General features: G+C 40.0%; 1 protein-coding gene across 10 annotated transcripts in view; it reads right to left on the bottom strand.

Annotated features, from left to right (window-relative positions):
* ZMIZ1 (zinc finger MIZ-type containing 1) overlaps nt 1–25,097 on the bottom strand; it is a 350,182-nt gene that overhangs the window by 265,203 nt on the left and 59,882 nt on the right. The gene's annotated exons all lie outside the window — the stretch shown is intronic.

Raw genomic sequence — 25,097 nt, 5'->3', positions numbered from 1 at the left:
ACTCTTCTGTAGTCTTCACTTTGTGCTACGGCCAACCATGCCTCTGAAGACCATAACACACATATGGGGAAATATGGAGAATACATACTGTGAAGCTCCTGTTCTTAACACTGCATTTAAAATGAAGCTGAAAGAGTGAGTTTTTTGCAAGTGATACAATCAAATGGTTCACTGCTGTCCTAAAAGCTGGTTCCACTCCTGGCCACTTCTGCTGCTTGAGCCAACCTTGTTGGCTCTGGCACTCGACAGACTACAGAAACCTCTTCACTTTAGCTCAGCAAGGACTCTGAAGGGTGGGTGTCTTTGGACAGTTTAGTGAGCTGATTCAGCTAAATACCTACTCCAGAAGACTTAAAGGTGGGTAGCTACATACTCACCCAGCTAAGAGAGCTGACCTACTAGAGGGGATGCAGTGCAAACACAGAGACAGGAGATGAATCTTTCCCTTAGTTGGTAGCTTCAGTTATCTTACAGAACTTCACTGAAAAGAGATAGATCACCATCATCCCTTAACTCTTTCCTTTGACCTGAGCTGAGACACTGCCACTACCGAAAATATAAATAAGAATTAAAATTACATAGGTTTGCTCTCTTATCTGGTACATCCTACACCTCCCCTCAAAGCACAGACCTGTATTAGAACATCAGCTAATGTCTTTATATACCTCCTTGCACAATAGTACCCTACTTTTAGTTACAGAAAATGACTGACAGTAATGCAGGCATTTTTCCCACCATTAATAGGTTATTCTCCAGTTTTATTAGCCTCTCAACTCTCTCTTGTAGACCAATACACTTAGAACAGTCAAAGCCTTTTTGTACCTTGTATTTCTTGACCTGGAGTTCTTAAACTCTGTCAAGTTCTGCCCATTTCCTCTGCTGAAATGGCTGACATCCCACCTTTTATCTTCTTCCATGCTTTCCTTTTCCCAAATAACAGCCAAACCAAACTGGCCAGAAACTTGCAATTTACAGGTCTTACAGATCATCACACAGTGTTGAGTATACAGACTGAAAAGGGGGACTGAACAAAAGTGTCCTGCAAGATCCTCAGGTAAATTGTTACAAGATTTGGATTTCTCTGGGTACACTCAAGCTCCTACTCTTGGGAACACCATGTAGACAGCAAGGGCAGGAGAAAAAAAAGAAAAAAAAATCAATAAAAATCAGATGAAAAGTCACATTTTCTGTAAACGTCCTTATGTTTTTATGTTCTTGCATTTGAACTTTGTGCTGAACAAAATCAGAGAAAGTTTCCTTCTTGTTCTTCTAATTATTCACATTTAATCTCAGTAGAAAAACAATTCTTTCAAAACCCAATATTTGAAATAATAAAAACTGGTATTCTAACAGGGAATATAATGATTTTTAAAATTCTGTGGTATTTCAACAAATATTTAGTTGAGAACAACTACCAATTTCAACAGTCCACTGCCAATCTTCCTATGCTACCACAATTACAGCTTCTCCTTGTACAACACACAATATTGCATATGTTATTGCCAGTGACAGATTGTCTGTACCTTTCCAGTACGGGTTCACCAGGCTTTGGAAATATGGTCGGGGCTCAGAAAATCTAGCACATAAAAACCTCATGAGCATATAAAAGTTTGACTTATGTGGATAATTGATAGGAGACAGAAAGCAATGGCCAAAAGCAGCCCAGGCTGCTGCCAGAAGGCACACGGCTGCCCCACTGCTGCTGCTGCAGCTCTCCACATTGGCTAAACAAGAATAGTAGTATCAAGGGGAATGGCAGGCGAGGTGGGAAGTTTTCCAGAACGAGATTTACAATCCAGCTATTTAAATACACCTTGCATAATAGTAGATGAAAAGGGGTCAGTACAGGGACAATACTCTGCCAGACTCAGAATGTAAAAGTAAAGACAGCTTGAACAAGTGTAGTGAAGTACAATTTACACACCATTATGGAGAGAATTCTTACTTTCCCAGCACCATGTGGATTTTTTTGTCTTTTCTAAAATCCTTTAGTTAATTTCTACCCTTCTGCCCCTGTAAAAAGTTCTAAAACTTTGTAGCTGGGAGGAAGGAGAGTAAAAGATAAAAAGAAAAAAAACAGGAAAAAGGAAAAGGAAAAAAAGAGAAGGCAGTGTGATGCATCGATTATTCTGACTGTATTTACAGAAGGTGAGTAGTGAAATGAAGCTGTGAGCAGGAGAGCAGACAGCCCTGCTTTCTCACCCAGCGGGGCTCTCTGGCAATGATCATTCCCTGGCTGATGGGGCACCACTGACCCCAGCAAGATTATTCTCTCCATCACTCTTGGATGGGAGTGCTGCTCTTTCTCTGTCTTCTCAAGAGGTCATCACCTCTCACAGGCTACCACACCAAATTCTCAGGCTGTTCCCGGGGAGGCTTAATGGAAAAGATTCACAGAACCCAGAAAGGAAGCTGGGGACAGCCACAGTTACTCTCACCAGCCACAAAATTAGTGTCTCCTGAGCCTCTCCCAGCTCTGTTCATCAACTGTGGGGTTTGGGTTTTTTTCTACAGGGCTGTGAAAAATCAATGAGATTTGTGCTGCAAACTGATCATTATGACAGGGAAAGCTCTGCAATGAAATTGATTACTGTAACTCTAACATCACTACTTACACTCTCTCACAACTTTAGGGGGCAGACACTCAAGAACTAAGACACAAAGATGTGAGGGCTAAACCTCCTTGCTATGCTGAGTCTTTTTTATTAAACAAAATTGGCTTCAAACCAGTTCAAGTGAAAGTAAAACAGCAGAGATGTGGAGAGCAAAATAGTTCAGTAAATGAATGAAAGCAGATTAATAAATTTTATAAATTAAATGCAGCAGCAAAGATTAAAGATTCTGATCTGTCCCTTGTGTTTTGTCCTCATTTCACCTCCTCACAAGTGTAGCACTTGACTAGCTGTATTTCCATAAAATCTCAAACACTAAATATGGAAAGTCTAACATGAATATGGAAAAGAGAAAACCATAATGAGAAAAAAAAAGCTGGCTGTCATTTTAACCCACAACTAATAGTTAAGTAGCTCGTACCAAAGTAAGTCCACCCTGAAGTAAGTGTCTTGGTCGGTTCAGCAGATACATCACACAATAGACAAAGCACTGAAGCAGGAATTGAGAGTTGTTTTCTGTCCTTGACACTTTACTTTTCAACATGACTTGTGAGAAATTATTTCTCTTGTGGCAGGAAAAACAGGCACTTGCAACTGCTGACTCAAATGATGACATTTTGGGGCACAGACTGCCTGTTGCTTTGAATGAGCAAGATGGGGGTCCACCCACAGGTGAAGATTAATCACTGATGTAATACCACTAGTAATGAAAGAACTACAAGAGGGTCTTGTCATTTCAAGTACTTGGAGCTATGACCTATCCTTTCCACAAGAAAGTACTGAGGTCCCGGCTCTGTGAGGGAAACAACACACATACCAGAACTCCATGGCTTTCAGTATCTGTAGCGACATCAAACAGCAGACACCAAGTAAGACACAGACACGTTCCAGCATTTGGAGGCAGGACAGTACACACTCACATCAAATGCTGCACCTGATTAACAGACACAGTGTGCATCTGAGCAGCAGGTTCCCACCTGACTCACAGGAGCGAACAAGTAATAGTCCAGGTACAGGTGCGGTTACAGGTATAAAATCCCTCACAACATCACACAAGAATCACACATCCATTCTACTCTTCCATTAACTGTATTACTTAATTTCTGCAAATCCTAATCTGAACCAGTAGGAATCTTATTACATAATAAGATACTATATAACAGTTAAATAATGACAGTCATCAGTTATACAATGAAGTCTTTTTAAAAGACCAAAACATACAAAACCCATCTAGTTTTATTAGATTAAATGACCTTATCAGACAAACTTCATCTCCACTACCATTAGTTATGGAAATTTGGAACACATTTCAGGAGCAAAGTGACCATTCTGGGTCAATTTGTAGTCATTCCTAGAGAAAAAGCATAAAACACAACCAGAAGAGTAGATATTATCACGTGGCATGAATGTCATTACTGTAATTTTTTTCCTCCTATTACCATCCTAGTAGAGCTCAAGGATCATGCCCACCATTCCTCAAACATCAAGAACGTATTGCGCAAATGTCATCAAGTGAAGGAGAGAGTTCAATTTCCCCAAGAGATACTTTCACAAGAGAAAATTATAGACTTCATAACAAGTTTGCAATGCAAATAAGCAAGTTAAAAGCCTTAATGGTATGACTCAACACCATTTTAAGTGGGCAAAAGTGTTCTGGTATGTCCCATTGCTAATTTCTTCTTAAACATTAATTGTACTCTAGTGAGAGGATTTATGTATTTGCAAGCAGGTATCAGTGGCCTGTTGAAACAATCATGCTGCGGTACATTTCAACATAACAACAGAGGAATTTCTTTTCTCTGAAGACCATGTTCATTGGTAAAAGCACATAATATAAAAATGTACCTATAAATACACAAAATGCATCATACAAAATTTATGGTCATAAAATTCAGGAACAAAAGAAGCTACAGATATGCAATATAATATTTAATTTCTGTGTTACACATTACATTTCTTTCAGAAGCGACTGGATTAGTGGACCTCTATGACAGAAGACAATTCATTTCCACAGAGAACTTTCAAGCATACTTGTGAAGGTTTAAGTACTGTGTTTGCAGCAGGTAGAAATTATAGCAAGCAGCTTGGTTGTACAGCTCAAGAACAGACTGTAATGAGGAACAGAATGAAAACACAACTGAGACTCAGAGAAAATTGAAGGAGTTTCTCAGGCACAGAGAGGGCTGCACAGAGTTTTGGGCAACTCAGAAATTCACTGAGTTGGATAAAATCTGCTCTCAGGTTAAGACCCATGTGCAGACACAGAGCAGAAAACAGTAAGCTGCTCATAAACTCTTATTTTCACTTTTATTATTTAGCATGCCTTTAATTTTTTTCTGTTTAAAAAGTCAATTATTCCAGTACTTATTAAAATTAAATCTTGCTTTCAGAAGTTAAAAGCTTTCATGTTTTCTTGTAGTAATTCACCATAGGAAAAGGTCTACGCACATCCAACTCAGAACTCTGCAAAACTCACAGTCATCTTGGTTCCCTACCAGGAAAATAATATATAGCAATCTAGATTGGTCCTAGAACCAAATTGCCAAAGTCACGGGAGCTGAAATTCTTTTGGATACACACACATATGTAACAAGTTCAAAATATTAATTCAAGTTCAAGAATTTGAAATTAACTCAAATTCATGAAATCATGACCTTGCCTATATTTCAGAAGTCAAACTGTTGTCAGACTGGATTTTGCAGCACATAGGAAATGGAAGACTCTGAGGAGGATATCTGGACCAGGAGAGAGGTAGGTGACAAACTCTATGTGATTTCACAGTTGAAACCAACAGTTCAGTAGGACCAGGTTACAAAGGCTGAAGACAAAGTCATCACGTTTTACTTGTGGTTCAATGTGCAATTCTTAAAACATATGAACAAAGAGTAAGCTGCCCAGTTTCATGAGATCCACACACTACACCTTTAGGGAAGTGTGTTTATGAATGCTGTGAGAGTGGAAGTAGCAATACCAAACACTGGCAGAAGCCAAGTTCTCCTCCTGTAGACCTCAAGTGTATGGTTACACTGCTCTGACATGCCCATGCTATTCCCAGGACAATACAAATATTTCTGCAAAAGGTTGTGCTATGTGAATGTACCAGAGGAGGGTAGTATTTGCTTGGGCATCCCTCTATGGCACTCCATTGTGTTGCTTAGGAATGCCCTAAAATAGCAGATCAACTGCTGAAGAGTTTTGTTAATCTGCATGTCAGTGATTTACTCAATCTGAGAAGTGTCTTGGCCCCATACAAACCCAGTATCAATTTTCTTCCCTTTTTTAACTCCAGATGACATCCAGTTTGGAAGAGTGTATTGGGCAGTGAACCTTCTTCAAGCTCCTTCAACACCAAAATTTCTGATGAAAAGTTGACTTTAAACGTACCGCAGAGTGTCTGGTCTCCCAGTGTAATCTCAGGATACTAGAAGGTATATTTTGACATAGTAAATTTGCCCAGTTGTCCCCCCCCCATACATCCTTGAAAGTCTGTCCCTTCTCACTAAAAGATTAGGAACAAACCTTGTACTACTGTGGGACTCCCTTTTTTCTTTCTGTGAATTACCACTTCTTATTCTTCTGTTTCCTCATTAACAAGAATTCTGAGGGTTTGAAATCTCAACAATTATGAAAGTAATCACAATTTACAATTAAAATAAGATTAAAAACTGGTTAGACTAATTTACCGTGCTATTTTCCTCAAACAGGCAAAAGCTAGAGGCCTCCTGAAACACAGCATTCTCATCACAGCAGCGAGTGTTCTTTGCTTTATGCTGCTCTAGCAGCTGCAGCCCATCTATTTGTTTTATTTGGCCTTTTGAACATCTGCATAACTTGCATTCTTCAGATACTAGGTTACTTCTTTCTCTGGATGTGGGGGTGGAGAAAAGGGAAGGGTGACAGAGCCCTACAGCGTACCTGATTTTGAAATCCACCATAGATGAAGTCAGACACACAGATTTACATGCTTTAGATAATTTGCATTCATAGAAAAAATGAAGAAAAAGGGTTTTTTTTTTCAGGTACAACTTTTGACAATTCAGTTGTAGGTATGTATGACAAAATTATTAAGAAAACCAGCACAACAACAACAATGCATTCACAGCTCCAAAAACAATTTTGCTCAAAAAACAAGTTGCTCAGGCAACTCCTCTGGCTTAATGGAAGGTATACTCTGTGAAGAGCTAGAAGAATAATTAACAGATCGCTTCTGACCTAAAGTCTGCTAATTATTACCACTAAGTCCCTTAGCACAGTGATAGCACAGTAAATGGGCATAAAACATGCAGATCTTGCCACGGATACTGTTTAGACTATTGCAACCACTTTGTTAGAGGTGAGGGTCAAAACCCACCACCTAGAATTACGTGCCTTTTTTTTTCCCCAGCCAGTACTCGTCATAGGCTTCACTGCTTGCTCAAATGGTTTGTGACAAGCACAGGAAATGAGAGAATGAGAACCACTGACACCAGTGACGGAGGAAGCCAGGCAGCGAGAAGTTTGCAAGATTGTTTGCTACTGTTATTTGCCTTGGTACATGAATTAATACTGCAGCAAATTGTACTAAGTCCTATCTGCAGTTGTTACGAAAACCAGCAAAAGGTGCTCTAGACTCAGAGTCAGTATAATCTACTGAAGGAAAGTACAAATCGATAAACTACAGATTAGATTCAGAGCCACTGTAAACCACCAGAGTTCCAGCTGATTCACATCAATTTATATAATTTGTCTTATGAGTTCAAATAATGGTAGTTTACCAATTCTCTAACACAGGCTAGTAAAGAGGCTAGGGAGAAAACCCTGAAACTAGGGTATGCAGTGCCAACTCTCCAGGAAAAGACAGGCCTAAGATAGAAAGAGAGAAACAAAGCTGCAGCAACAGCCATCACCTCCAGAAGCAGCCATGATAAATAATACATCAAATTAAAACACATGTAAAAACATGTCATATTTCCCACTGCAATGCAATTATATCAATTTAATAAAAAATACATTTTTTCAATAGGCTTCAACTTCTTTCAAAGTTACACCTCATCTCGTTAGTCATGAAGATCAGATTACAAGCTCCCTTGTCTTTTTACACATTGCAACACTCATTAAGAACCAATGACTCCTGACCTTGGATTAAGAAATCTGAGGCAGGTTAGATTGTCAGCCTGAAATGAATGACACTTAATTGCTCCATCAAAACATTAAATATAATTCTGAAGAACCGTTCACATCCACAAAAAATTATTTTTCTAACTATACTGCCTGACCTAATTAAAACCCCTCCACCTATAAATCTTGCCCTGACAATTAAACAGAAATCCCTCTGCCTCTTCATTTTTATTCTAAGTACTAGTTTTAAATTTCTAAAGCAGATAAATGTCAAATCAAAATTTTTTCTTAAGGTGATTTATTTCTCATTTTTGCTAACATTACTTTAATGAACAAATATAGTCCCCTACAGAAGATAGCGACTGGATGGAGGCACTACAACAGCTCCCATCTCTTTTCACCAGACAAGTAGGTAATGCTTCAAACATCTTTAATTTCCTATAGCCACAGGCAACTTAAAAGGAATCCAAGAGAAACTTGTAGTCACTACTGAAAATCATCACCAATTGCAGCAGTCATCTGGTTTACCCATATTTACCATTCGCATCTTCCGTCACATAGCAAAGAGTGGTTGTATATGATACCAGACATTTCAAGAACCATTTCACATATTTACCTCTTCCCTCCAGATGGCTCATCTCCATGCATGTGAGAGAGCTGGATAAAACTGCAGGACCTCTTAAGCAAGAGTGTTTTGCTACTGAACTGGGCAAGTAAAACCTATTAGAACAATTTACAAATGATGGGAAAAGACAAGTCTCAGGTAAATCACTTTAAATTTCCTGCATAAAGAATTCTTTGTCTGGGAGAGGTTATTATGAGAAGGAGAAAGAAATGCAAGAGAAAACAGATGAGTATCTGACTACAGAAGCAATTGATTTGGACCATTTAGAGAACAAATCCAAAACCTGCAAATGGGCTTCTGCCTTCATAATGGACGTGCCAGTCAAGTTTAGCTGCTCTCACCCACAAAAAAACCTGCCTCAATACACAGCCAGTGCGTGTCTATCAGTGTTAGTACTAACACTGTTGCACTAATCTACACTATATTACATTTTCCTCTTTCTGAAGAAGCAGCTTTTTTAAGCAACTACAAGCTAATCTTACTGTGATGTCTTGGTACATGAAAGATGAAGGATTTTGATTCCATTAGTTTTATTTTCCACCCTTTTAGCCTGTTTGGTTCTATGTAAAATACTAATGAACTCCTCTAAGCAGTCCCTTGACACTCTATTGGGGAACACATTACCTACACCTCTACTAGTGCAGGCACATGTTGAGCATGAGAATGCTGCAGCCATTGAGGTTATAAATGTTGTTTTATTATCACGGCAGCAAGTCACACTACAAATTGCAATAAAATCCCTTAACATTTTATTCATATTCATGGTCCTATTAGGTCAAGTACTTGTAAATAAACTCTAGAGGATGGAGGTCTGGCTTTAAGACCATTGTTACCAATTGATTGCATTTTAACAGATTTATTATCCAGCTCAAATTGCACAGTTGTGACTTAATTTCATTAGGGACAAAACATTTGTAAGATAAGTTTGAAAAGAGCAAGAGGAAAAAAAATAAATATGCGTCTACATAAGTGTTCTTAGAGTCACCCAGACACATTAGCTGCATATGTTGTTCTGGTAACTGTGACACTACACTGTACACATGCCTTAAGTTACTCCATTAGTAATCATGTTTTGCCACACAGAATGCAGTCTAGTGTTAGCGATATAAGCATTTACCATCTTCAAATACAATAACCAAAAGCAGATAAATTTGCTCCAGATAAAACTCTTGTAAATACTGCTTCTCCTCAACAATGTGGTACAAACACAGTATCTGTATGTATTTCTTGGATACTGAATTTTAAAAGATTGTCAGCTCCTCACAGGATAGCCAATATCCTGTTTTTCTGATCTTAATGCTACCCAGTTTGCTGAAAGCATTATTTAATCTAATTATGGAATATCTCTCATAGCATAAATATTCCAAGCTCTACAGCAGGCTTCCATTTGTAACTCAAGAGTAGTGTAAAAACAAGAGTTAATTGCCTGTACAAATATTTCAGGGTAGCGTTTACGTAATCTACAGTACATTAAGTACCAGAGTTGTGCTCTACTGATAGGTGAAAGAACAACTTTGAAAGGCAACTGCGTTGCCAATTAGCTTTCAACAAATATGTACACAAGCTGTGCTTGCAGGCTTGTGCTCAGCTTCCTCATTCTCCCCAGACTGCCTGCTTTTATAATAGTGAACTCCTTTCTTCTCAGATACCCAGCTAACTTCACCCTGCTGGAACCAGGCAAGACAGCCTATTTTATTTAGTCAGAGTTGTAACCCATCCAAATTTAAGATCATGACCTGTGACCAAAGCCACACTCCAGTCACAGGGATTGAACACAAATTCCTTAGGCACCTAAGAGTAGGGGGGGAAATTTAAAAAAAAATGTAATGGAAAAATCTTCCATTGTACTTAGTCCAAAGAGGATGAGGGTTTGTTTGAGAAAAACATCCCACAAGCCCCAGCTCCTGTGTGTGAGTCCTCCTCAAGGAGGCTGAGCCAAGAACATGTACACCCACATACATTAGCTCTGCAGCAACACCATGCTTTTGCCCAACACAGTCGTACACAAATTAAGAAATAAACCCAAGTTCACAAAACCACATGAAGAGACTAATGTTTGCAGTCTTTGGGCAAATCTGCATGGTACTCCACCCAGAAAACACACTTCTTTTAACTCAGGAAAGCTGACTACCTTGGGCTGGGCCCTGTGCCTAGGACACTGCTGCTTTGCTTTGGCTACCCAGATTCTGTCAGTGCACAGTTGTTTAGGTGTCACTTGACAACACTGTCCAAATCCTTTCTCTTCATGATTTGCTTTGTAGACTACTGCTACCCATATTGTACTAGAGTGGGTCTAAAAGAAATATTTTGCAATTAGCTTTCCAATAAATATTAAAACATAGCCTTCTGCAATGCTTCCAAGTTTCAGCCCTTTCCATTAAATGTTTTTATTCCAACCCTCTCCCCCCCAGCCACTCCCCAAAAAAAAGTAATTGCAATTACTAAGATGGAAACATTCTGCAGAATCAAGAGAGTTAAACCAATTCTGGAATTCTGCTTCATAAATTCCTTTGGCTCACATAATTTATGTTATATAAATGTAATTTTGATAATAAGGCAGCTGAAAATAAGTCTAGTCTTGTAAGTTGTGTGGGTGTATGGTTATGCTTATATAAAAGTTTAGTTATCCACATTACTTCACAAACGTATGTTTAAGTATGTTTTTATGGATATCTATGCTCTCTGTGGGCACATTTTGTTTCAGTATTTAAGAAACACATCACTATGCCATATAGTGTAAAGCTTGTGAAATCTTTTTGTTAGGTAAAAGTGAACAAAGCCAGTTCTTCAGCTAGTAACCTCCTGCTATTAAACCAGCTGAAGAGAGAGAGAGAGGAAAGAGGCATGGTGAGACATGAAAGTAGAGCAGAGAGCTGTGTGGCCTTGCCACTGCTGAGATAGAACAGTAACTTCTCTTGCATTTTCTGTAAAGCAGTCCATATCTGGACTCTGTTACAACAGAAAGGATTGCCTGATGATCAGTCTCAGCCTAAAGATACCAGAGAACAACCAGCTGTTCCTTTCATTTATGTGTGATGGTCAGATTAACATACTAACAATCTGTGGGTCCTTCATTTGCTAATACAGTGAGTGGCACAAACAAGCCCCTCTACTTTTTTTCCTCTTTTCAATGACTCTTTTTGAGTAATTTTGGAAATGCGTTGGTCTCAAATGCAGTATGTTACCAGCTGGGATGTTTGTTTTCTAGAGCTGCTTATCTGCCCACAACTTTAGCCTTTCTCCAAACAGGTATTTGAACATCTGTTGAGGGACAGAGAACATGACATGCACTTGAAAAAAACAGTAAGGTAAGCTTAAATTTACCTTCAAGTGCAGCAGTACTGAAAAACAACTCAGACCAGCTTGTATAGCTTAGGTTGTGTAGCTAAGCCTGAGCAAACGATCAGCTCTTTGCTCCTGGGTGGGACAGGCCACTGCCTCCCCTTAGGGAGGATGTGCAACAGCAGTCCCGGTGCCACTGAGCTGGGGCGAGAGCTTTCAGCACCCCTTCACTTACGGTTACATTTCCTTCAACGAAACCTCACCTGTCCACGTGCCTTTACAAGGTCTTTAACACAGGGCTTTAATGCCCAAGTTCAACTTTTCAAATAAGGAAGGCAATTCAAAAACCTCATTTCTGATGCACCTCTTCCAGATGAAAAAGGCCTTGGGATCAGAAACATACTCATGCACACGGTGGGTCAAAGAAGAAAAGCTAAATACTGTTTAATACACAAATTTCTTGGGATGCATTGCTACAGAATCAAAATAAAAGACTGAAAATACATACAGTGACTGGACCAAAATAATTATTAAAGGAGGGCCATAAGAGAAAAATAATTTGCAGGAATAATACAAACCGTGTAAGAAGCTATGTTATTTTTACATAATTTTTTGAGTTTCAAATCGTGTGTGTATATATCATACTGCAGTATCTAAGTAGTCACATTTTTTAATCTCCAATTACTCACACAATAACATATGTTGTTCTGTTTTAGCTTACATTTAGATGTACATAATTATTATTCTCCATGCACTTCAAAAGTTCCTTGTCCTTCCCCACACACTACAAACATTAGACCTTTCCAATTATATCAACTGCAGTTTTATTCCAGTGTAATGATGGCACAACTTGTAAATGATATATATAGAACTAGCTATGCTCCAAATCGTATTTTCTCCTCCTAGAAAAAAGTCTGAAGATGAACAAATGACTTTTGCTGCTACTTTTAAATAAAACACAGTTGTATCCTTTAGTTTGTATTTAGAATTAAAAGTACTCATTTTCTTTAAGAAAAATGTGCTTTAAAACTATTTTTTTAAACTTTCCTTTTAAACCTTCCCTTTATGTTTGTGTAACTGTCAAGTTTGCGATTTTTAATATTATTTAGTGGGAAAAACAAGAAGAGAAAAAAATAGACTTAGGAAATATGAATATTTCCAGTTCTCTGCCATTCTCTCTAATCCTTTAGAGCAATATAACTTCTGGTTAATGCTAAATATCTAGTGGTCTCATTGAAGGCAGCACTTAGCCCTATCCATGTACCTTGATACTAAGTGTTGCCAAGTTTCTTTTCTTGCCACCACAGTTTAAGAAAATTAATCCAATGGCAAGAGGAAAGTTTCAGAAAATTTGGTTGCGTACTAAGGATGTTCACACTTGAAGATCTCTAAAGTCTCCAGAGTTATGTAAAGTTTTATAGGCAACACAATACCCACCCAATCCCCAACAGCCAGAAATTATGCCAGTCACAGGAACTGAGGTTTTCTCCTGGCAGTTCATTCACTGCCCAACAGGTCATCTACAGGAAAGCCCCTTGCAACCCCTCACCACTCCCTGCCCTTAGAACCATGGCCAACTTTTTCAGGCAGCATCCTGGGCATTCTGCTGCTTCCACACTGATGACAAGGTGAGTATGGCAGCATGCCCTCAAAATATCACTTGAAAAAGCAAAAGCACCCAAAACAACCCAACTATGAGACTCTTCATTTCAACAGCCCACTGCAGAGCAGAAATCAGCTTCTATCTGTTTAAATATATATAAGGTGGCTGTTTGACAGATTAAAGCCAGGGTTGCTTTGATTTGTCTTCCTGCTTCACCATCCCTCCACTGTGAAAGATGCAATTACTTCACTGAAAATTCTGGCAGGGGAAAGCTCGCACCAAAACAGAGGCAGTCCAGGCACACACTGCTCTTTGCCTGATGTTGATGTGTGTGGGGAATATCTGGCATGTTATATTCTTCCAAACAGAGTTCCCCCTTGACCCTGCACTAAGAACATCCAAAGAAGATCTTCTGTGGTGACACACGACCAGAGTGCAGTTACTGGGCTCCATCCCAGTAACTGCACTCTGCTGCTGCAGTGTGCATGCAGGGCTGGGGATTCAAGGCAGGAGCCAAAGCTGAAAGGGGAATTTCAGGGCTCTCTGCCTCTGGTGGGGTGACTCCAGCAGCTTCTTTGTCAGAATGCAAAGGGCAAAAACCAAGGGAAGGAGTGTGAGTGGCAAGAACAGCTAATGGTGGTCAGAAGGATTTTGTGCTCCTTTTACATGCAGTTAGTGTGTAAGAAGGAATAAGCTGATTTTAGCAGCCTCAGCCTTCCATGTTTAGTTGCCTTCTTTTTCTGCTATTTAACTCCTCCGATCTTAAAAACAAACATACCAACCCCAGATATTGGGGTAAAAGAACCCCAAATATCTGCCCTTATTTCTAAGTCATGAATACTGCTTTGCTTCAGTTCCAGGACCCAAAGTTGCCCTACGTTTGCTGAATTTTGCCTGAAGTTCTGATGTATCACATCAGTTTTAGACTGTTAACATTTATCTTTGGTAAGACTGATCTCCACTTGCACTAATTTCAGAACAATCTGAATCAATTCTGAAAACTGAACAAAACTACTGAAGCACCATAGATAAAGCTCAGTTAAAATCCTGTGCTAGCTTTTCTTAACTGATATTTAAAACCATACAACTCATCAATATTATGGATTAATATTGACTTTTACTCTTCAGCTCTCAGTATTTCTCCAGCTGTATTTAATGGCTATTACTAAAACTATCTGCATTTTAATTTTTCAGCATTCACATTTTTCTGCCACTTTCCCAACAGATTTCTTTTTATTATTATTTTTTTGGCCCACTGCCCTTCCTCACAGTGTCCACAATCCGTGGAGAAGAGATTGCTGATGGCGTTATCACAGGCAAACAGAATGAAGCTAATGGTAACAGGCACTCCTTGCTAGGTAATTATTATAGGAGAAGGAATGCAAATGAGCCCTAATCTGTCTCACACAATGGCAGAGGTCTCGGATTTGCATTAAACCTTTTGCAGCTCTCCCAGATCGGGGACTCTGCAGATAACAATGCATCTGCAGCCCAGGCTGCCCCAGCGGTTATTACATTGTGCCCCAGCAGGTACAGTGTCCCTGAATGACTCTCCCCTCCCCCTTTATATCTCCAATCCCCTCCTCCTTCCCCCTAGCTTTGCAGGAAAAACAGCTAATTGTGCATGCCATTTGGCTCGATTCATGTTTACAATGAAGAAGAAAGCGCTGTTTGGTAATTATAAGAGGGAAATGGACATCAGGAAATCTCCATTCTATTCTCAGCTATGTCATTCACTTGCCAGGGAACTGAAGGAAAATAACTTTGCTTTTCTGTGCATCCATGTGTTCAGTTAGAAACACAGGGTTGGCATTTGTAGTGGCCCAACAGACTCTCAATTTACAGTAGCACCTGCTGAACACTTTCAGGAAGCAAATGCTAGACTTCACTCACATCTAGGCTAAGTTCACGATAAGCCGCGGTCCTTCAGAAGAACCACTGCCTACATCTCAATTCCCCATCTGATAATAGGTTGTAAAGAATGATATTATTTTCCAGCACTGTGTTCTGCTATAAAAACACCTAAACTAACACCTGCCAGCTGGGGCTACACTCAGTGCTCACCACAGGTGTCTGCCCACTAGCAGATCTTAAAAGAAGAAGGTGTAGGAGCTACGTCTGAGGTGCTCTGATCACAAGTCACGTAGCAAAAGGATTTCCCAAACCTTATCTTTTCTTGATTCTTCTGCATGGGTTGTTTGGATTAGGAGCATGGGAGTTAAACATACTGAACCCTTCCCAAGGGAGTCCCTGTGTGAGGTCAAAACTCCTTACCAGCATGAACAGACCTCTTCCAACACTACTGCCTTCTTTCTTGGACACTCATTTTCTCCTGAGACATTTTCGTCAAATAGGATAAAATACGGTAATAATTTATTTTCAAAACTGATCTTCGGGAATCAATGTTTCTGCCACAGAAATGAAGACTAGAAAATGGAGACTAACAAACTGTAAGTGGGTATATAAACTAACTTCTCAGCATATTTAAAAAACCCCAAACAACAACCAACCCCCCCCCCAAAATCTAAACAACACCCTCCCAACCACATAAATATTTTGAGTGAGAAATGGTTTCAAAAATCAAGATGAATCACCAAACATATCTGCACATCATCACTACTATTGCAGTAACACTTGTTTTGTTTTTACCTGAAATACCATATGCAAAGACTTATATCTTGGAAATTTGTTATTAGGTGGGTATCACACTAACTCAAAATAATTTCATAAGTTATAATTAAAATATATTTAAAGGATATATTAAATCTTTTAAATATATTTAAATTATAAGATATTTCTATTAAGTTATTGACACAAAGGATAAAGTAGCTACAGTTAACTAAAGTGCACTAAGTACCAGCAATGTCAAAAAAAAAAAACCCAACAATTTTCAGATTCCTTATACCAAGGAGGCAGAGAGGGAAATGATAATCATAACTGGATTTTGCAAGCACCACATGTAACTATTGGAACTTATTTTCAACCAAGAATGTAGAGACTCATGAAATACTGTATCAAACAACTTAAATATGAGTCCTAACCACAGATGCAAAGTCATCTCTTCCAGGCCTAGAGTGAGATACTGAGGGAACCCCAAGAGCCAAAAAAATTGGAGCAGCCACCAAAAACTAGTTCAGTGTCACATAACTAAATAACATCACTCTCAATGACACCATTCAGAGACATTAATCATTCACTGTATTTGCTATGGAGACAGCTACATGCCTTGTTCTTTCTTTCTATGAGGTTTACTTCCTTTCTGAATCTGCCAATGCCAATACTGGCAAACAGATCCTTTGGAAATCGGCTGTGGGTATTTTTATAGCCTCCACAGCTGCCTAGATTGGGTAAATACTGTAAATCTAGTCCCTAATAAATTATTGCCATAAATTACATTTTTTTTTTACAACAATAGTTAAAAAACCACAGTTTCAGAAAGTGCTACAATTTTTTTTAACACCATGTAACAAGTTCATTTTTCAATAATCAAAGTTTTGCTAATTCCATCTCATGGAGCTGTAGGTGGGGCAGTGATACTTCTTTATGTGGTTACTGGAATACACTATGCTTGTCTCTAGAATGGTCTCTGCTGACATCATCAACATTCATCACACCTAAACAATCAGTCTAAACAATGGACTTATTTTTAAATGATGCTATGGCTCTGTTACAATATTGAAGTTCTCTGAAAGAATCTTCTCCCATTTGCACTGACATTTAAGGTTCTTGCTACTTGGAAGGACTGATAAGGTACAACATTATGAATGATCAATCTTTACATCAGAAAAGCAAAATGTGTCTTGCACTGGTTAGTTCCCATAAAACAAGAAGGGGAATTTCATTCATCTGCCTCATACAGCTGAAAACATTTTCCCACGTAGTCTTGGTGCTACCTTTCCAACACTAGAAAGCCTTTCATTCAGAACACAAGAGGCAGGTATTTTTACATTATCAAGGCATGACAAGTATCAGAACCTACAATTTACAATTCTAACATACTCAGGTTCAGATTTGTCACTGGTCTCTAGGCTGCTCCTCCCCAATGACCAGTTACTACCAACTGTCTACTGGAGCCATTTATATGCACATAAAAACCTTCTTCCATACCATAATTGTGAAGAGCCTGAGAGACTCTGCCTCACTTGACACTCAGAGATTACCACACTGCCACTAGACTAGCAAAAGCACCAGGGCAGAGAAAGTCAGCAGGACAGCCCAAACCAAATTTTACTGCCACCTGAACACACCCTGCTGACTCTGCCTGGAGTGGACTCAGCTCTCTCACCTCCGCCTGCCTGCAGATCTGGGGGGCTGGGGGGAGAAAGGGAGGAATCCTGGAAGATAAGGAACAGGGAGCACAGATGTCTTCATAGGGAACTACTGCTCACTCTGTGACCCTTGGCCCATCACCAAAGCCATGCACTTCAGGACTACTCTCACATTAAGCATTAACTCAGGTAGTTCAGCTGTGTTGCCGAGTAGCCGGTCAAATATTTACAAGGGTTTCAGAAGGTGCAAGATTAACCTCATCCTTTCAGTGTAAAACCCAGTGTTCAAGATTTCATACTCTGTTTTGCATAGAAAGAAATCACAATTCTGAAGCTTTGAGACTCACAACACAAAGTCATTAAAAAGAATAATCCAAACAGGAAAACTAAGAGGGACTCAATGCACACTGTAGACAAAATATTGGCACCATATACAGTGCTGGCAAGTAGAGCAGCATGCTGTGTTTCTAAGGGGGAGAACAAGTAAAATCCAGCTCCTGGAGCTGGTGATTGTAACCTCACCTGAACAGCAGCTTTCCCTTTGTCCAGCTGCCTCCAGGTCACTTTACGGTAAAGACAAAAATTGTCACTGCGCTTTCAAGGATCTCAACAGCTTTCCAACTCTGGGCTCCCCCTGCCCCCCCCCTCCGCCCGCCATTCTCACCAGCCTTTTGAGAGTTTCCGTCTATAGCAGCATTCTGCGTTTCAGGGATTCAACCTTTCAACTGAAGCATGCGAGATCGCTTATACTCTTGAACCGGTGGAGCTGCCAGCCTCCCCTTTGTTGCACAGGGATTTACACTTGAATGGCGCTGGAAAGCAGTCTTTTAAGGAAAGGCTGGTGGGGGGAAGACAGTTCCCCTGCCAGCATCCTATTCGCAAATCACGTCCATCTACCAGCTCAACTTCTCCAGTTCACACAACCACAGCAACCTTACTGAACCACTAGTTTGTAAGGAGTTTACTGTGACGTGAATTTTATGAATGAATGGGAAATTTGAGTTTACTTCAACAAGGATATACATAAGTGAACTTCATTTCGAGCCTAATTGTGGGCACTTAATGTAATTTAGCCCAATGTAAATGACGTCATTGTCTTGCTCTGTGACTCATTTATGTATTTCCTATTATAGCCTTTCATTGCCATGCACACTGCAGGCCATCCGATGGCTTCTACAGCTTTTCGAGACACTGGGGAGCACCACAATGGCACAGATGCAGTGCAGAAAATCATCTGAACAAGAGTATGCAAGCCTGCTCCAGTTTAACAGTGGCACGCTGGCTTTGGCCCTCTACTTAATCATACACACAAGTAGCACCACCCTGGTGCATTTCTGTTCTTAAGCTGCGAATGGATAGATAATTACTGATTGGTTTCAGGCTGTGTTAGCAGTTACCAAGCAGTGTCATACTGCTGCCTTTCAAATAGCGGCGCTCTGGTAAATCCACACAGTTTTTGTTTGTCTGCTTGCCTGCTTGGAAGCATAGAGCCTGCTATCTCCAAAGAAAAATAATAGCATCCGAAGCTTGAAAATTGGCAAATGCTAATCTGGCATAGAAAAAGATCTGTAAGGAACATTCCTTCTGGTTTTCAAATGTTACACCTGCTTCTGATTATATTCTATTTCCTGAATTCTGAATTGGCCACATGCTGAAACACACAGACAGCACTGCCTGCAGAGTGCAGCAAGGAAAAGGCTAGCACAATCCAGAGCTGGTGGCAAACCACAATCCCCATGAAAACCACATGTGCCAGAGACCAAATATTTTGCATTTTGCTTACTGCTAATAAAGCTGCTTCACTTCATTAAAAGCAGCTTATCATTTTATCTACTCACTCTGATTAATTAGCCTCTAGTTAAAATGAATGAGCACTTGATTCGAGGATTCTATTAATGTGACACTGGTGAACCACTACTTGCATACTTCTTCCAGCCTTTTCCTTTTACTCTCCATCCTCTTTACACCAAGTGTCTTATTAGGCCATTTGGACTGACTCTCCCAGAGCCCTTTGAGGACACCAAAACACTTTTAAAGACAAAGGTGAGTAAGGAAATGTCCTGCAGTGCAAAATTCTTCCAAGGCTCAGTTTTCCCGCTGGAATATACAGATGTATGAAATCTACTTCGCACTGTAATTATGATCACAAGCTTGGAAAGAAACAGCTTGGAAAGGAGAAAGAGCCAGGAAAACACACTGCGTTGCTGGGAACAGGAGCAAAACAACAGTACCATTAATACACACAAATTACTTGTCCTTCCAGAATAAAATAACTTTAACTATGAAGCACAAACAGCAGTCAACTCCATCAAAAACCTGACTTTCTTAGAAAGCAAAGAACTTTCTCCCAAGCCAAATACCATGTGCTGTATATGCATAAAGACAGCTTCTGCTACAGTATATGCCTACAGATTTCACAGTTGCATGTGACCGCCAAAATCTCAATTTCTAGCAGCAAAAAACGTATGTTACCATTATTTAGCCAAGCATCTGAAGACTGAAATATATCATCACTGCTCATTTTGCTGGAAAACAGTGCTTTGCTTCATATACCTAATCGTCTTCTCTAATCAATTGATTTTATGAATGTCACAAATATCCAAATGTGTCTGAGAAACTTAAAAAAAAAAAAAACAAACAAAACCCAAACCTACAGACCTTCCCTTTTTCTTCTTTAAAACGTTAAGCTTCCACAGTTTTGTGACAATGTCCACAGAAGACTGAAAGACCGTCAGGCTTAGAACTGCAGCAAATTCATATTTTGAGGGAGGAACAGAAGGAAAGAAGGTGAGAAGGGGAAATAAAACTTCCTGGGTCATTCTAACATTTATATCTAATTTCTTGTTTAACCAAGGTATATTACATGTAGAATAGTAAGGAAGTGATTGGAAACTTTGTATTTATGCTACAAGCAATTTAAGAGGTCTTTTTCAAGAGAATAGCTTGTTTAGGTTATGAACTGCAGACGATAAGCACAAGCTTGAAATTCACCGTCCAGCCAGACAAGGCTGTATGCAAGACGGCACCAAAGTAAGATCTGGTTTACATCACACAGCAGGGCAGTAAGTGACCATGAGTCACTGATGCACTTCATCTGGCTTTTAAGGCCATCAGCACCAGATAAAAATATTTCAGGACACATTTTACAAAGCACTTCCCAGTATATGTTTACCTGGCCAGTTCAAATCTACACAGAATTTTCTAGACAAAATTTTTTTATGACAAGGCTTCCAAGACTAAGTATCTTCTGTCCTGCAGCAGGCAAGATATTAGTGCAGCTCTCTACTGTAATGACTGTGCTAACTGAACAGGAGTCTTCCCGTGTGCTAAGCCTAAAAGGGATGAGACACGATGAATGATTCCTGCTACCACCGCCTGGGCTGTAAGTAGTACCCAATGCTCACAACACCCCAGGCAGCACCACATAAAACCATGTGTATGCCAAACTCAGTAGAAGGGACAAACAAAACCGGAAGACATGATTTGGAAATATTGACTCATTATTTTGGATTCATACTTTAAAATACTGGCTTTAGGAATGAAAAACTCTAATAACTCTGGATCCATTATTAATTTTTTATGAATGACTAAATTGTTGAAACTTATAAGGAATTCACAGACATCTTTGTGTAGCTGAAAGATGGGGCAATATGCACCCAGACGGGTCACTCTCTAGCAGAAGAGGACAGTTACCACTTTTAAGGAAATAAGGCAACAAACCAGGTCTTTTTTCATTGCTAATTTCGACGAGGACTTTCTAGCTTATTTGGGCCTTGCAGCTTTCTTTTTGAAGGACTAACACTAACTAATGTAATGTAATATACACAAAAGTAAAACACCAAAACCTGCCACAGCTGGAATACCTATGTGTTACACTTTGTTCCTCAGCCATTCATTATGGATTAACACAACAGGCTCTTTCAGAAACTCCTTCCTGCAGACTGGCAGTTTGTAGTGCCAGGGCTCTGCAGCAGTCATTGCAAGCCACTCAAACCAGAGAGCTCCTCCTAGAAGCCCTCCAAACCTCCAGAGAGCACAGGAAGCCACCTCAATGCTCAGAGCAATTACGTACACAGCAGGGGTGATGCTGAGCAGGCATCTGGCCTCCAGAAGCATCCCTTCACCCCCTGGGTGTGGATGAAAAAAGGAGTCAACTAGTGACCAAACTGCAGTTTATCAGGGTGGTGGAAGAGGGAAGGAGAGGAGGCTTCGGCACAAGGGAAGATGCTACTCCTTAAAGGATTTATTCCTAAATAAGTAAACTCAGTTCTGCATTCAGAAGTAGGTCTATATACCTTAAACACAATGACTATGAGGAATACCCAAAACTCTGCTGTATTATGAACAGCTGAGACAAGCAGACCGTAACTGCTGAAACTAGAGGAAAGCCAAGCATCCCTGAGTTACTCTGCAAAACACTAGGAACTGAAGGGTTTTAATGAAGGATAACAAATGGTCATTGCCATCACACCACCACCTTCTAGCCCGCCATAAACACACAGATGCCCCAAGACAAGCCCTTGCAGTGTTCTCACCACATCTCCCTAAAACCCTATTCACTTTACTTATCCGTGCACCTGTAAAGTTTGCCCTCAGAAAAGGGCTGACTCAGACAACTGAAAATGGTAGAAAATTCAAAATCATGGTTCCAACTACAACTTTAACCTATCTCCCTGTGCCTAGATATGCTAAATTTTCATTCTGCTTTATCCTTTTTAAACCTTGCCTATGAAAAAATCGATTTAAAAACAAGTTAATTTCAGCTCTGAACTCTCCACTTCCTGTACACTTTAAACCAAAAATGTTTAAAACTACCTTTTTGGAGGTACAAAAAAAGCACTTAGCTTTCTAAAACCTACATTGTAAACTGATTCTAAACATAAAAATTACCTGAAAAATATGCTGCTGGGATGGAAATTACTTTCCCTTCTCCAATAACATTTATGATATTTAAGTCTTCTCCATATCAGAATAAAAAATTAATACCTGCAACATTCATGAAATAAAAATCTGAAAAAAAATCAAAGGTTTTACTAAAAAGCAAGAGAGGGCAGGCTCATTGTTAACGCAAAGTTAATTAAGTACTTAAAGAACTTAAGCACTGGCAAAGTCCTGATTTAAAGTGAGAGATGGCTTTGCAAACTGAGAACTCTGGAAGAACCTGTCATCCTCTCCTAAGGTGCAATCTAGCTTTGACAGATGCTTCATTTTACTGAATACAGTTACCGAATGAGAAATCCTAACCCCAAAGATCTCAAAGGATTTGAGGGAGAAAAAAATCCAAGACCTGAAACAAACACCTTGTTGAAATGCTCTACAAAATGCCCAAGAGCTATGAACTTGATTTATATATGAAAAGAAAAATACAAAATTAGGGTAACCTTCCAGCTGATGGGTAAGTCATTACAGACATGCTGTTTAATATACACAGTGTCACCCATCTGAAATGTTAGCTAGCAGCAGTACCACCTTTCTTTTGGAGACAGTTCAGGTTTATACAAATAAGAGAGGAAAAATGGGGAAATTATGAGGGAAATAAAAGTTCTTAAAAAAATGAATCAGTGTAAAATAGTCATTCTAGATGCACTGATACAAAACATAACCTCTGAAGAAAACTGAATGGAGATAGGGCTGCTCTTTTAACAAACAAAAAACCTGAAAATTATCTTTGTCCAAATTTAGTCAGAGGAATGAGTGGAGAAAAGTACAGCATTAAAGGCAAAAACCAAAACACAGCAAACTGTGGTCCACTGGACAGCCTGATCTTTTGATGCCTTGTCCCTGTCCTGTCTCTTCCTCTCCTTTCTGATCCCGCCTTGGACACATCCAAACAGGGAAGTAATATATGTTCCCCATCCTCCACCTCTACTGAACATGCTCTAGTCCAACACATGGGCAAGAATTTCCTCTTGCTTTGATTCTCAAATTTCACTGTCACATCCAGCCTCTCCCCCCAAAGCTTTTCACCCTGAGGACTACAGTCTGCATGACTGCATTTGATAATACAGACTCTGCTGCTTAAATGCCGTACATTTGCAGACAGTTAAAGTATATTTTACAAAGGTACCATAAAGGGGTTTTAGCAACATACGCTTCCTGGGTGTGCAAGCCTGCAGCAGCTGGAAAGGGACCCTGTCCAACATGGGACAGTTTCCCTCTCCTCACTAGGATGAAAAGGAGCACACAGAGACAAGGCATTTGTGCTGGAGCTGGTCCCAAGCCATGGCTTCTGAGGAACAATCCGTCTGACATGTTGCAACTCAGGAAGCATGTGCAGGAAAAGGAGGAGGGGAGCAGCAAGCAGGGATTCCCCTCCAAATTTCCAGTGCTGTGCAAGAGGGACAAACAGATGTATCCAGCCAGAGAGAAATAGCAGTGGGCTGTGCACAGCCTATCAGCTGACCCTATGCACCGAGCAGTGGCACTTGGCTCCACTGCCCATCAATGCATAAGACATATGCTGGGAAGGAGACAATAACAAGAAGCGAGACCCGCAATCCTGCAAAACAGCTTTAAAGCTTGTGCTTCCCTCAGACCCCAACCCAGGGAGTTTGAAGGCATTCAGAAACAGTACAAAAACTCGGCTGGAGCTACCAATCTTAATAGGATCTTTCTTCCACATGTGCAGCTCAGCCAAGCCTCCCACGCCTCAGTGTGCCCCAAAATTTCCTGTTTCAAAGGAATTTTAGAGCCTTCATTTTTTCGGGAGAAAACAGGTTCAGAAGCCACAAGGCTGCTCCTGCAGGCTCCTCTCAGCATGCCACAGCATCAGTGGCAATAGCAGTGCCTGCCTGCAATAGCACAGGCAGCTGCATTCTTTAGTCTGGCACCAAGGAGGAAAGCTATCATCCATTTTTAAGTGAGATTCAGGGAACCAGCTGGGGACCAGCGATTGCCATTTCTGAAGTGCATGAAGAGGAGTGTAACCAGCCTTTCCATAGTAACGAAGATTAGCGGCCTTGAGTCTGACACTCCTCCTGCATTAAAAGATAGGAGACAAAGAGAGAGACAGGTAATTACATAGAAGGAGCCCGGGGGAAATTGCAAACTCCTTGAGAACCCTTTAGCTGGTCTGTATGTTTCTTCTTGTCTCTGCTTCAGCTGAAGGTCTCCAAGAAACATTTGCCCATTAGATCATTAGCTTTATTGCAGAACTGCTAGACAGCTGGTAGTGGCTGTTCAATGAAGACTTAGCTTGCCTCTGTACCGTCAAGAATGAGATGGAGAATGAGAAAAAGAACATCCCAAGGCACATTACCTGTCTGGAGCTTATCCTTGATAAGTTAGTGTACTTAGTCAGTGTGAGGGGTCTGACAAATGAACTCTGACAAATCTTGCTGGGGCAATTTAAAACATTATTGCATCGCACTGTCTTTTAAAATCCCTCACAAATGTTAGCACCACTGAGCAATCTGTATCACGCACTGGCCTCTCCAATTCAGAAGCTAGCAAGTTAGCATAAACCTCTTCTCAGAGCTGGATTAAGATGTCAATTCTGAACCAGAATGGCTGAGGTCTAGACAGAAGATATTGCCTCCACTACAAGGAGCATTAACATCTATCACAAAGATAGAAGAGTAAATGACATCTCAAAGCACTGCAGCTCCTAA

Source organism: Lichenostomus cassidix, chromosome 6 (assembly GCF_008360975.1).
Source record: "Lichenostomus cassidix isolate B80296 chromosome 6, HeHo_3.0, whole genome shotgun sequence".
Classification (NCBI taxonomy): domain Eukaryota; kingdom Metazoa; phylum Chordata; class Aves; order Passeriformes; family Meliphagidae; genus Lichenostomus; species Lichenostomus cassidix.
Note: the sequence above shows the minus strand (reverse complement) of the source record. Positions and strands in the feature narration are given on the sequence as shown.